Genomic DNA, 12,541 nt, shown 5'->3' on the forward strand with positions numbered 1-12,541 from the left:
TCTCTCGTAACACATGTGTTCCCTTGTCTGATCCTTGGCTATATTGTAGTACTGTAGGAACACTCCAGTATCTCGGTATGACTCGCCCGCAAATTTCTTACTCTGTTAGCAAAGTCTCTCAATTTCTTCAACAACCTATAATCGCCATTGGACTGTCGTCAAAAGTATTTTTCGATATCTTAAAGTAACAATCACTCACAGTTTAACCATTACACGGTCCTCAATATTCTTCGATATCTTACCTGTGATATGGTGTGATAATCTTCGTGCTACATTCCTAGCTGCTAATCCCGTGCTTCATCATAGAACAAAACATATTGAGGTAGATTTACATTTTATTCGTGACATGAACCTTGCACAAACCTTCCAAGTGCGCTATGTTCACACATCAAGACAACTAAATGATGTCCTCACAAAGGGGTTGCTTGCCCCCAATTGGAGGTCATCCGTTCCAAGCTTCATGTTTCTCCGACTGTTCACCTTGCGAGGACATGTTAATACTTGAATTTACCATCAAATGCTCTTCACCTCACCACTTTAATTGTAATTATTATGAGCTATTAATTGTAATTTTAATTGTAATTTGTTCTCTAGTCTTTCATATCCTCACGTAGTAGTATATATACATATGCATGTAAAACTTCAAGATAAATAACAAACAATTATCCTTTCCTTTACATTTCTATATTCATCATAAACTATATCACTAATATTTCATTACTTAGTACAGTACAATTTAACAATATTTAAATAACGATACGACTTATCTTACAGATGCTCATAAAAAGAGCAGTGTGAGAAACTATAATTGATTGTCATGAGTCAAGTGGGGACCAAAGTGGGAATGGAATAACTCATATTTTCTCGTTTCACATGCAATGCACATGTCAATTATCCCCTGTCATTTTAAAAAGTCAATAACTTTTTCATATGACATTAAAAAAAGTTTACCATCATGACAAACATTTTTTTATGTTTAATATGAGTCTGACTTTATTTTATAAAAGAGGCCCGTGTCATTTTAGTAACTATGGTTTGTCTAATTACACAACTTTTGTATCGCTTTTAAATTATTGCAAATCACTACTAACTTTGTTATTTTCTTAATTATTTTATTTTATTTTATAGGCCTTCCCCTACGTGGCACCAAACAAAAATAAAGGAATAAATATTTTTTTTATTCAAATCCTACATCTAACCATTGAGGTTTGAAAACCAATATTGCAATAATTGAAGACCACGTTGCCACCATTAAAGACCTCAGCCTATCAAAAACCACCCCCACCACCAAAGACCGCCACCGCTATGTTTGAAACCACCCAAACACTATAGAAAACCACCACCGCCAACACGAAAAACCATCGGACGCTGCCCTATCGCTAGTTCCTCATATATAATAGCCACCATCGTGAAGGTTGACGAGTTGCCAGAAAATCGATTGGGTTTCTAGCAATTTAGATCTGTGTGGTTATTAAATGGGTTTCTAGCAATTTAGATCTGATGTGGGCCCAAGTGTAGAAGAACGGGCCATTATGTTTCTGGAGGCCCAAGATCGCGCTTCAAAAGAGGCTGCACGAAAATGGGCTTAACTTGGGCTACAAGCCTCCGTTTCAGGCGTGCTACCAATCAAAACGACCGTTGGAACATGGGCCACGTTGTGGTAACCAGCCATAGGCGGGTTATCCCGTTTATTTTCCAAAATAAGGCTTCTAGAATACACTTTTTGGGCCACTTTTGTGTTTTTCATCCACTTTTTGTGTTTTGTTTTGGGCTGTTGTTGGGCCTTTGGTTGTTTGTTTCGGCCCAAACCTAATTTGTCTTCTCTATTAATATGCTATGAATGTAATATGACTGATCATTGATTAGATTTAATAAAAAACTCTTGGCTTTTCAAGTTCTTGACTTTTGGGTCGAATTTGGGGGTTTGGGGAAGGATCTTCACGGATATTCCAAGAATCAATGTGATTAGCCTTCGGATTCTCATCGTATGCTGCATCAGTTGACGAGTTGCTGGAAAATCTATTGGGTTTCTAGCAATTTAGATCTGTTTGGTTGTCAAATGGTGGTCGAGTACTCGAGCGGTGTGAGATGCGGTGGCAGTGTCGGCGGTCTACGGTTGTTTCCTCAATTCATTAGTATTAGTACCATTGTTGCCCCTTCAGGTAGGGTTCAATCGACCCTGTACAATGGTCGCCGGAAGTGTTGTTGTCGGAATTTCATAGTGGTGGCGGCTAACTTGTTGGTAGAGAAGACTGGAGAGTAAAAGAGTGTATGCATAATTGATGCTTGGATGTATGTTTGATTTAAAAAAAGTGAGGTGGATAAATTTCCTTTTTTAAATACCCCTCCCCTCTTTTATTTCAAAGAAGAGAAAAAAAAATAAAGTAAAGAAAAGACTTAAGAAAATACTGAACTACCCTGACTTAACGGACAAAATAGACTGAGTTAGAAAAAAGTACTAAAATTGCAAGTTATAGAAAAATGAAGTAGCCATTTGCAATAAATTCAAAAATGATACTAAAGTTGCATAATTGGACAAACCACATGTACAAAAATGACAGTTAACTCTTTATAAATATTGAACAAACATTACGTCATTGTGTCTTTCTGCTTGTCATTTTTGTTTTGTTTGTCGTTATTTCTTCTTATCATTGTCTCTTTATGTTACCGTCGCTTTTTTATTTTTTATTCAAAAATGATGAATATTGAACATCGTAACAGTGAAATAACACTGTAATTTAATCATAATATTTAAATTTAATGATAAAATAACAAAAAATTTATCTAATATATAATACACAATGACGATCAAAAAAATTTACACAATAACCTAAAACGTGAAACATAATGGTAAATACATATTAGACAATGACTTGACTGTAATACTCTTTTCCTCAAATTAAGTGAATCTACACGTCGATAACAAAAGAATATGAACGTAATACACAACTTTTAAAACATAATGATGAGTAAAAGACGCAATGACGAACAAAAGAAAAAATGATGAGCATAAAAGCACAATGACGAACAAAAGACACATTGACGTATTTTTTTTTAATTTTATGTTTAATACGAGTACCAACCGAAAGACACAATGATTAGAACTTATAACACAATGTATAGAAAATACAATCACCAACCAATAACACAATATATAAAACAACTAATTTTTTAAATATTTTTATGACAATAGGACACTCATATTAAAGATAAAAAAACATTTGTAATTATGTTGAAAAATAAAAAATTGTAGTACGAAAAATTTATGGATGAATTAAAATGATGAAAAATTGAAATGTGTCTTGCATGTGGGGAGAGAGTCAACAAATGTGAGCTATTATCTCTACAATAAAATTCAAACATATGTATATTTTTACAGGTTGTGGTGTTCGTACAGATTCAGAAACAAGTTTTCATGCCAAAGTTATGCTCTTTTCACTTATACCATTTGTAACCATCCAATTTCCAACTTTGTTTGGTTTATCATATTCTAGTCAAGCATACAAGATCCTCCCACTTGTGTCACTTTTTGTCTCCTTAATTTGCTTGATCTCATACTTCTACTATCAGGTATATATTATTTTTCATTTACAGTAAGAGTTGCTAAAAGCATTTCGATTGTGAATATATACTACATGATTCTTCATTTAACCTTTTTGGGATTATTCTTTATTTTTTTATTTTTTTTTGCAGAGTTTTGATTCACGGATATGTAGAAGGAGACTGGAGTATGCACAAGTTGTAGAGAAATTGGAAATGCGTGTACCGTTTTATGAGGTGCAAGCACTTATGCTGCACAGGGAAAAACATCTGATGAGTAGACAGAAAGAAATGAAGAATAGTATGAATAATCAATGCATTAACGAAGAAACAATGAGCAAGAAAGAATTCTATAAATTGTTCAAAAAATGGCTTGAAGACACGAGAAAGTCGATGGATGATCCAAATTCGTTAGATAAAACCAAGGGGGAATACATTCATGTCAGTGTCACACAATAAACTAGTATCAGTTTGTTTAATAAATTAATGTACATGAATTTTGATTTCTGGCATGAAGTACCTGTAATGACACTTTTTTCTTGTATATTTCAGGTCATGGAACTCTTGCTAGAAGATAAGAACAAACTGATGGATCAAATGTGTCTAATCATGGAAGATGTTTCAACTCAGAAATTGCTTAAAGAAGATGGGACGCCAAATGAATATGCCATAGATAGGTACGTAAGGCAAACCTGTTTTTGTATGCAAAGAACATCACAAATTGAGACTCGTCTACTTTTGATTAGGTCGATTTTGGTTGGGTTTTATCTAAAATGGGTCAAGTTTATACCGTATGAATTAGTTAATAAAGGTTTGTAAAATCTACCAAAAAGTGTAAAGAGGATCAAATAAAAAGTGTTTTAAAACCCAAACTGTTCTCAAAATCTAACACAAAATCTTAAGCACAAAACATTCAAAACAAAAATCTGGCACCAAAATCCAGCAAAATCCATCATAAAATATCCATCACAAAACTGTAAGACATCATAGAAATATAATACAATTTCGTATTAATTTTAATTGCTAATTTATATAGCAGTTATGTACTCAAATTTAAGATAAAAAAACTTGACCGAACTCAAATACAGGTAATTGATCAACCCAACAGGCCGTACTAATAAACGTCTTGTTTCAACCAACTCACATATATTTGCTATGAATATCTATCGGTAGTATGATGTAGGGTCTAACTCCGTGTTAATTTTTTCAGAGTCTTTGAAGGCATAGATGCCAACAATGATCAAGTTATTACAATATACGAACTGAAAAGCTTCATTACTGAATCATTAGTAAGAAGATATTGGTAGATGACGAGATATATGAAATCATAATGATTTATTTAGACATTGATCGAAATGGACATATAGATAAAGACGAATTCAGACACGGAGTGGGAAAACTACTCACCATACGTAACTTACAAAAGCGGTCACATGTAAGCAATATGATGGAAATGCTTAAGGTAACAATACCACTGATTAGTGGAGTCATTATGCTGGCTGCCTTAGGTAAACCATTGGTGGATAATGTTGAACAATTTGCTGAATCTGTGAAGATAAAGCCCATTTATGGGTCGTTCATCTTTCTACCGCTGGCAACGAATGCTACAACAGGAATTGAAGCCGTCAAAGCGGCAAATCAGAAGAGACATCACATAACATCTTTCATTTTCTCTGAGGTTTGTCCCATCCTTGATTATGATCTCATCTATAAGTGGCACTTTTAACCCACATTTCTCAGTGAATGTGTTGATTTTGGTTGTATTTTATCTCAATCCACTCAAATTTGTTGTTAATGAAAGAGTATTTTTGGAATCGAAAAGAATAAGAGCGATAACACACAAAGTTATTGGAAGTTAATCCTAATTAGTCAATGTGTAAAAGTCAAAGGGGATTAACTGTAAAAGAGTCCAGAGATATGTATAATTTATTAGTATGTTTTTTATATATAATAGTTTGATTTATTGCATGTTTATTTAATTGTTTGAATTACTAAAGATTAGGAGTTTAAATTTGAAATGTGTTTAGTTTTAAGTATGATTAGTATGATTTATAAATAGATTGTTAGGTTCATTGTAAATGTCAAGATTTATAGTAAATAGAAAGAATCGATCTTGGTTGAGAACAAAGTTTTGAGAGTTGTTTTGGTAGAAAGGGGAGCAACTATGTTAGCTTTTTTTTGGGGGGGGGGGGGGGTGGAGAACCACAAAAAATTCAAGAAAGCAAGTAGAATACGACTTCTCTTGGAATCCATGTTTTTAAAGTAAGTTTGATTCCACCCGTAGCAAGAAAAATTTGATGAGCAAGTAGGTAAGTCTGATAAGTAAGTATATTTGTAGCAAGAAAAGATGGTTAGCAACTATGTCTGGAGCAAGAAAGCTAGTTAGCAAGTAGACCATAAATTGATTAGCAAGTTGTTCAAGAGAACTTTCAGCAAGTTAAGCGGAAAAAAATGGATATCAAGTTGGCCAAGAGCGCCTAGGAAGCACGCAATCTGATTCTCTGGTAGCAGCAAGAGCAAGAAATCCAATTAGCATTACTGCTGGAGCAAGAACGAATTCACAAGAATATAAGCAAAAGTAAGAAACTCATTTTCGAGTTAGAGAAAGAACAAGAAAGCAAGAAGAAAGAATGATTAAAAATCAAGGAAGAGAGCAAGATCATGATCTAATTAGGAATAAGGGGAATATGAGGAAGTTAACGCTATTTAGTCAATGTATGAATGTCAAAGGGGTGAACCTTAAAAGAGTCGAGGGATAGGTTTAATTTATTAGCATGTTTATATGTTTAATAGTCTGATTTAAATGCATGATTATATAGTTGTTTGAATTACTAGATACTAGGAGTTTGAGTTTGAATACGTTAGGTCTATGTTTAGATTGAGCATGATTAGTATGATTTGTCTTAGTATAAATAGATGGTTAGGCGTCATTATAAGTGTGTCAAGAATTAAAATAAACATAAAGAGTTGATATTGGTTGAAATCAAAGTTCAGTATTTATGTTTTTGGACCTGATTTGCAACACTAGTATTTTGATCAAGAAATTTTTATTACATTGATCCGTATTCATACATTTGTGTATATAGGTTTCCAACCGATGCCTTCCCAAAGAACACGAAGTTGGGATGTCAGAATACCGATCAAACTTTGATTAGCTACAAAAAAACCTTTCCTAATCAAATGTTACAAGCTTGACACTAAATATACTTTGCACATACCCTCATACGTACTAAATATAAATAATTAGTTTAGTTTAATTTCAACAAAATATGTCAAATATGAGAACTTTGGATGAACTGCATACATTAGATACCCTAAAACATTATATCATATATTCATTTTATTACTTCATTAATGTTGTTTCCTTGATCACAATTACGGCAATAACTATATGTAACGAAACAGAAGAGAGAAAAATGTCTTTCTTGCTATCTCAATTGTAATTCATTTTAATACGTTACCAGACCTGTTCTTGCGTTACACACTTAATTTTCTTGAAATGCAGATATACCAGAAGATTTTCCTGAACAACATTATGGGGTTTTCTATTCTTATTGCAATGATATATTTCCATGGGTTGACATGGCACTTTTCAATATAGATTCTTGTAATGGGCATCGTTGCATAATAATGGGACTTCTCGCAAGTTTTGAATCTGAGTTTTCCTATAGGACTTTGCTCATCGCTGTCTCTCTCTATCCATTATCTGCTGTTGTTGTTTACTATTGTCAATGAATTTGGAGTTGAATTGGCAGTTCAAATCATTAAAGTACGTTTATTATGTGCCCATTGAAAAAAAGAGTAGCTGGAATAGAGTTGATGTGATCAAGGTGTGTTGAACTTAATTCAAGTAGTTATGGCTCTGTGGAGGCTTCTACTGGAAATTTGTTAGAAGAGTAAAATTATCATTAATTTACTTTGCAATTTCTAATTAAATGTAGAATGCCACAACTTGTAATGTTATTTATAACTAGTTTTAATTCACAAAATGTAGCCGAGTAATTACTCCTTTTCAGTTATGTGTTTCTATGTTTTTAGAAGTTTAATTTAGCAAAGTAATTGTGTTTCCTACTTGCTTAGTCCTTATTCCTTCAGCTTCTTGCTTCAACTTGACCTTCTTCCTTCTTGGGAAGAATGTTGCTTCTTCAGTGTACAAAACAAGCAATCTAGAAAACCAACAAGTGGTATAAAAGCGACTACGTTGTCACCGCGTTTATGCCCAAGTATATGCCAAGACCAGTGATGATAGCTAGATTCTGTTGGGTTCGTAGGCCTTGTTGGCCCGGTTTATTATTTGAAGTCCAAAGGGCAGACTGGTGTAGGTAGCCAGACCGAAGCCCGGCCCGGTTTGGATTTCTTGTTCAATAATTTATAAACCCTAGACTAGTCTCTATTTAAACACGCTATGTACTTGTAATAATTTGTCACTCAATAAAAGAAATACCTAGTTGCCGTCCGTGGGCGTAGGTCAGTTTAGACCGAACCAAGTTAAATCCTCGTGTACGTTATTGCTTTCGTGTTTGTGTTCGGTTCGTGTGTTTGTTTAATCCTAACAAGTGGTATCAAAGCTTAGGTTTGGAAACACACGAAGAACACGGGATCCTACCGAGTCGCCGCCAAACCTTCTGCCGCCGCCACCCTACTGCGCTAGGTTTCCGTCGCCGCTACGGTTTTCCGATTTTCGTTAGGGTATACACCGCAGTTGTTTCGCCGCCGATAAACCCAGCCCGACCGGTCACGAATAGGGTTCAGTCAAGCACCGCATCACCACCGTTTGACCGTCATCTCCAATAATCTTATTTGTCAGCACCATTCGATTGCCATTTCTCTTTTTTTTGCTATAGTTGGAAATTTTCAAGAAAGTAGGAGCAGCACGTGAGCTTGACTTTAGAGTTAGGCATAATAATATCCTTTTTTGTCAAAAAGGAGTATAGGGCAGTAGCCCATATTTTGGCAGATCAAGTCAATTTTTTTTTTGTGTGGGTTATTTTTTTTTAGGCTGAATTACAAAGGGTAGCAACCCAGTTTGTGTGGGTTAGTTTGGATGCAAGTTTTATTCGGTTGGTTATTTGTGTGGGCCGAAATCAAGATCCTATTTTAGTTGAAAAAACCGTTGGCAAGTTAGAAAAAGCGTTAAAGAAACCTAAAACCAGTGCCAACCGCGTTTGTCAAGTTTTATTGTTTCAGTTTATGATTTACAGTGTATTTCCGTTGCGTTTAAATAGGTTGATTGTTTAACAGAGTTTAGTAGAACAGCTGTTAAGTTCGGGCCCGTGCCATTGTCGTGTTTGTATATGTTTTTATCCAGGTTTCGTTTAGTCATTAGTATGGCAGAAGACGGAAATGTTTCAATACAAAATTTTGATGCACATAAATTTGGTTGGTGGAAGATGCAGATTGAAGCGCTACTTTGTCAGAAAGACTTGGATGTAGTGCTTGAAGATGACCAGAAAAGTTGTTAGAAGCAGAGTGGAAGAAATTAGACAAGAAAGCAAGGGATTGTATTACATTGTCGTTGTCGGAAGATGTGGCATTTAACATCATGAAAGAAACCACAGCCTGTGGTATGATGGATGCACTATCCAACATGTATGAGAAGCCTTTGGCAACAAATAAGGTCTATCTTATCAGAGAGCTAGTGACAACAAGAATGAAAGAGGGTGGGTCAGTTACAATGCATATCAATAATCTTAATTCGAACATTCCCCGCTTAGTGTCAGTCGGCTTTAAGTTTGATGATGAAGTTCAAGGTCTTTTATTGTTATCCTCTTTGCCCGACAGTTGGTCGCAAACAGTGACTGCAGTTTGTAGTTCGTCTACAAAAATTACTTTTGATGGGATTCGGGATTTAATTCTTGGAGAAGATTCAAGACGCAGAAATTCAGGTGAATCATCAAGTGATATATTAGTCACAGAAGGTATAGGTAGGGGAAAACAACGAGGCAGTGGGAGCAGGAAGAGGAGTCAGTGTAGGACTCGTAAATATATTGAATGTTGGGGTTGTAAAGAGAAGGGACACTTCAGGAATCAGTGTCTGAATGGTAAGAAAGAGGTGAACGTTACAGAACACGACATAGATGACGGAGTTAGCAGTGATGAGTTTTTAGTTCTTAGTGTTGAGAGTAACGTTGATTCTTGGGTAATGGATTCTCGTACATCGTTTCATGCCACTCACTGTAGTGAAACGATGAAGAATCTAAAGTTTGGGGATTTCGGAAAGGTTCGACTAGCGAAATATGATATTTTAGAGGTTACGGGTATGGGAGATGTTGATTTGATGACTTCAGCCGGTACTTCTTGGACTTTGAAAGACGTGAGGGTTATTCCAAGTTTGAAGAAACGTTTGATTTCAGTTGGGCAGTTGGATGACCAGGGGCACGATGTTAAGTTCGGGAATGGGCAGTGGAAAGTAGTTAAAGGGAATCTCGTGGTTGCTCGTGGCAAGAAAATGGGTTCGTTGTATATGGTCGATATATCACCGAAATGAGTAGATCCAGTTTTGGTGAAAAACAAAGTCCGGTTCGCAGAATCTCGTGGGCAGAAGAAGGTTCGTTTTACAAGTAACAAACCCAGAGCCAAAGTGAAGATTCAGGATGAACGAGCTAGGAAGGTTAAATCAGTCAAAGGACATCGTGACACTGGGAGCACAGGTTGTGTTCCAGTTACAGTTCCAGGTCGACAGTGGATTAAGAAAACCAGTATTCCAGCTGTAAAAGTCTCTCCAGTGAATTACTTGCTGAATATGGAGAGTGTTTGTTCTTGGGGTATCTCAGCATCCGGAAATTCGTTTCAGTGGGAGCCGGTAGGGACAGAGAACGGGTCAGGGGCAGTTTTAGCAGTGACTGACGTGTTGGAGTTCCGGGGAGCTTCAACAGGCCTTCAGGTTAATTGATGAGAAGGCGGTAGCAACTAGAAGTTAAATGTTTAGATTACAGAAGTATGATCAGGACTGCAGAAGAGAATACTCAAGGCCTCCGAGTGGGAGATTGTTGGGTTCGTAGGCTTTGTTGGCCCGGTTTATTATTTGAAGTCCAAAGGGCAGACTGGTGTAGAGTAGCCAGACCGAAGCCGGGCACGGTTTGGATTTCTTGTTCAATAATTTACAAACCCTAGACTAGTCTCAATTTAAATACGCTATGTACTTGTAACAATTTGTCACTCAATAAAAGAAATACCTAGTTGCCACCCGTGGACGTAGGTCAGTTTAGACCGAACCACGTTAAATCCTCGTGTTTGTTATTGCTTTCGTGTTTGTGTTCAGTTCGTGTGTGTGTTTAATCCTAGCAGATCGGCCTCTTCTGGGACCACACATGTAAATCGAAAAGGTTAAGGAATCGGTAAAAATGGTAGAGTCACCATACATGTGTGGTCCCAAAAGAGGCCGAATCTAGCTATCATCACTGGTTTTGGCTTATACTTGGGCATTAACGTGGTGTCAACGTAGTCGCTTTGATACCACTTGTTGGTTTTCTGGATTGCTTGTTTTGAAGGTCGAGAAAATAGAATATGCGGGTAAAATTAGAGGCGCAAGGAGTGTGTCGGTGGTGCAAGACTTTGAGGTCGAAGAGAGGTTAGATCATATGGCATTAGTTATTATCTATCAAGCAGTTCAAGAGGAATATTGCATACAGTAGTGGAGAAGATCCAACAAAGGATGTATGGGAGATACTATGAACGATGTGCGTTGGTATGGAACTGGTTAAAAAAGCGGAGGTGAATGCCCTAAGAACTGATTTCAAGGTGATTCATATGAAAGATAAGGAATCATTAAATTCGCCATGAGGTTTAATACAACAGTAACAAGTTTTTGGTTACTTGCAGAGAAAGTCGATGAGACTACGACAGTAATAAGATCGAGGTTTCTTCGAGCAATGTCTGTGTAAGTCCCAACTTTGGATCTGACAATACGAAATCCAGAAGCACAACAAGTAGGCGGAGACCATTCGTTGTGGTGATTCAAGAACCAAAAGATTAGATGAGCAAGAATATAATCAATGAATACAATAGGCTTCAATGCATACAATATATTTATTTTTTCGTCAGATACACAAGCCGAAAACACAATAAGAAGCCTATATCACCATATAGCACATGTATATATAGGGTGAGTACAAGCCAATTGTAAGTCCCAAAATTTATGGATCTGAACAATATGATATCAACCCTAACACGATATTTGTGCGGAATCCAAGCATCATGATGATTCAAGAACAATAGTTTAAGAAGATGTAGATAATGAACATGAGATTAACTTCTAATGCACACGTTTATTAGATCAAAACATCGGGTGTTGGTGTAGATGTTGTGCTTTAATCAAAAACAAGTATTTAAAAAACTTAAAAACCTATAACTGGTACGGTTAAGTAAGGTCGTCTGCACAAAAAAAACTCAGTAAAATTGTGCAATTCACGTGCATGTTTTACTAATTAAATATTCTAATGTAGAAAGATGATGTCAAGCAATTCAAAAGATTTACTAATGAAAATACTTTCAGAAAATGATTCAATGTAATTTGCAAACTCAATATGAGAAAGGGTGACCACACTTCATGTTCAGGTATTGCAATGAGCTAAACAATCATAACTCCTATCAAATGGATAATCACATTGACATAATTCGTTTGTTTAAATTGATAGATGATTACTAGACATGGCAGTTTGATTGTGGTGATTCACAAAACCTAATCCGACGAATTGACACAACTGACTTAGTCTACCTAATTACCATTTCATTAGTATAAAACTCCACATAAATCAATGATCAATGGTAAACAGTTTAATGGCTATAAGAACTTAATCCTAAATGTTGATGAACACAAACCAGTCAATTGATAATTAATGTAAATCCCATAAAAAACAACTACTTAACCAATTCAAATAAACATAAAGATTCAGCCAATCAAAAGATTAATCAAAACTAAATCCCAATATATCAGAATTAATAAAAACAACCCCAGTCCCGGTGCCCTACTTTGGCATTGGATTTACTAATAAACACAGTT

The 12,541-nt window shown here is 35.8% G+C and overlaps 1 pseudogene; it reads left to right on the forward strand.

Annotated features, from left to right (window-relative positions):
* The window catches only part of LOC143584685 (sodium/calcium exchanger NCL2-like), a 32,849-nt pseudogene extending 25,574 nt beyond the window's left edge, over positions 1-7,275 (forward strand).
* Positions 7,276-12,541: the final 5,266 nt, after the last annotated feature.

Source organism: Bidens hawaiensis, unplaced genomic scaffold (genome assembly GCF_021521415.1).
Source record: "Bidens hawaiensis isolate Kalapana, Puna unplaced genomic scaffold, B.hawaiensis_p1.1 tig00033228_1, whole genome shotgun sequence".
NCBI lineage: Eukaryota > Viridiplantae > Streptophyta > Magnoliopsida > Asterales > Asteraceae > Bidens > Bidens hawaiensis.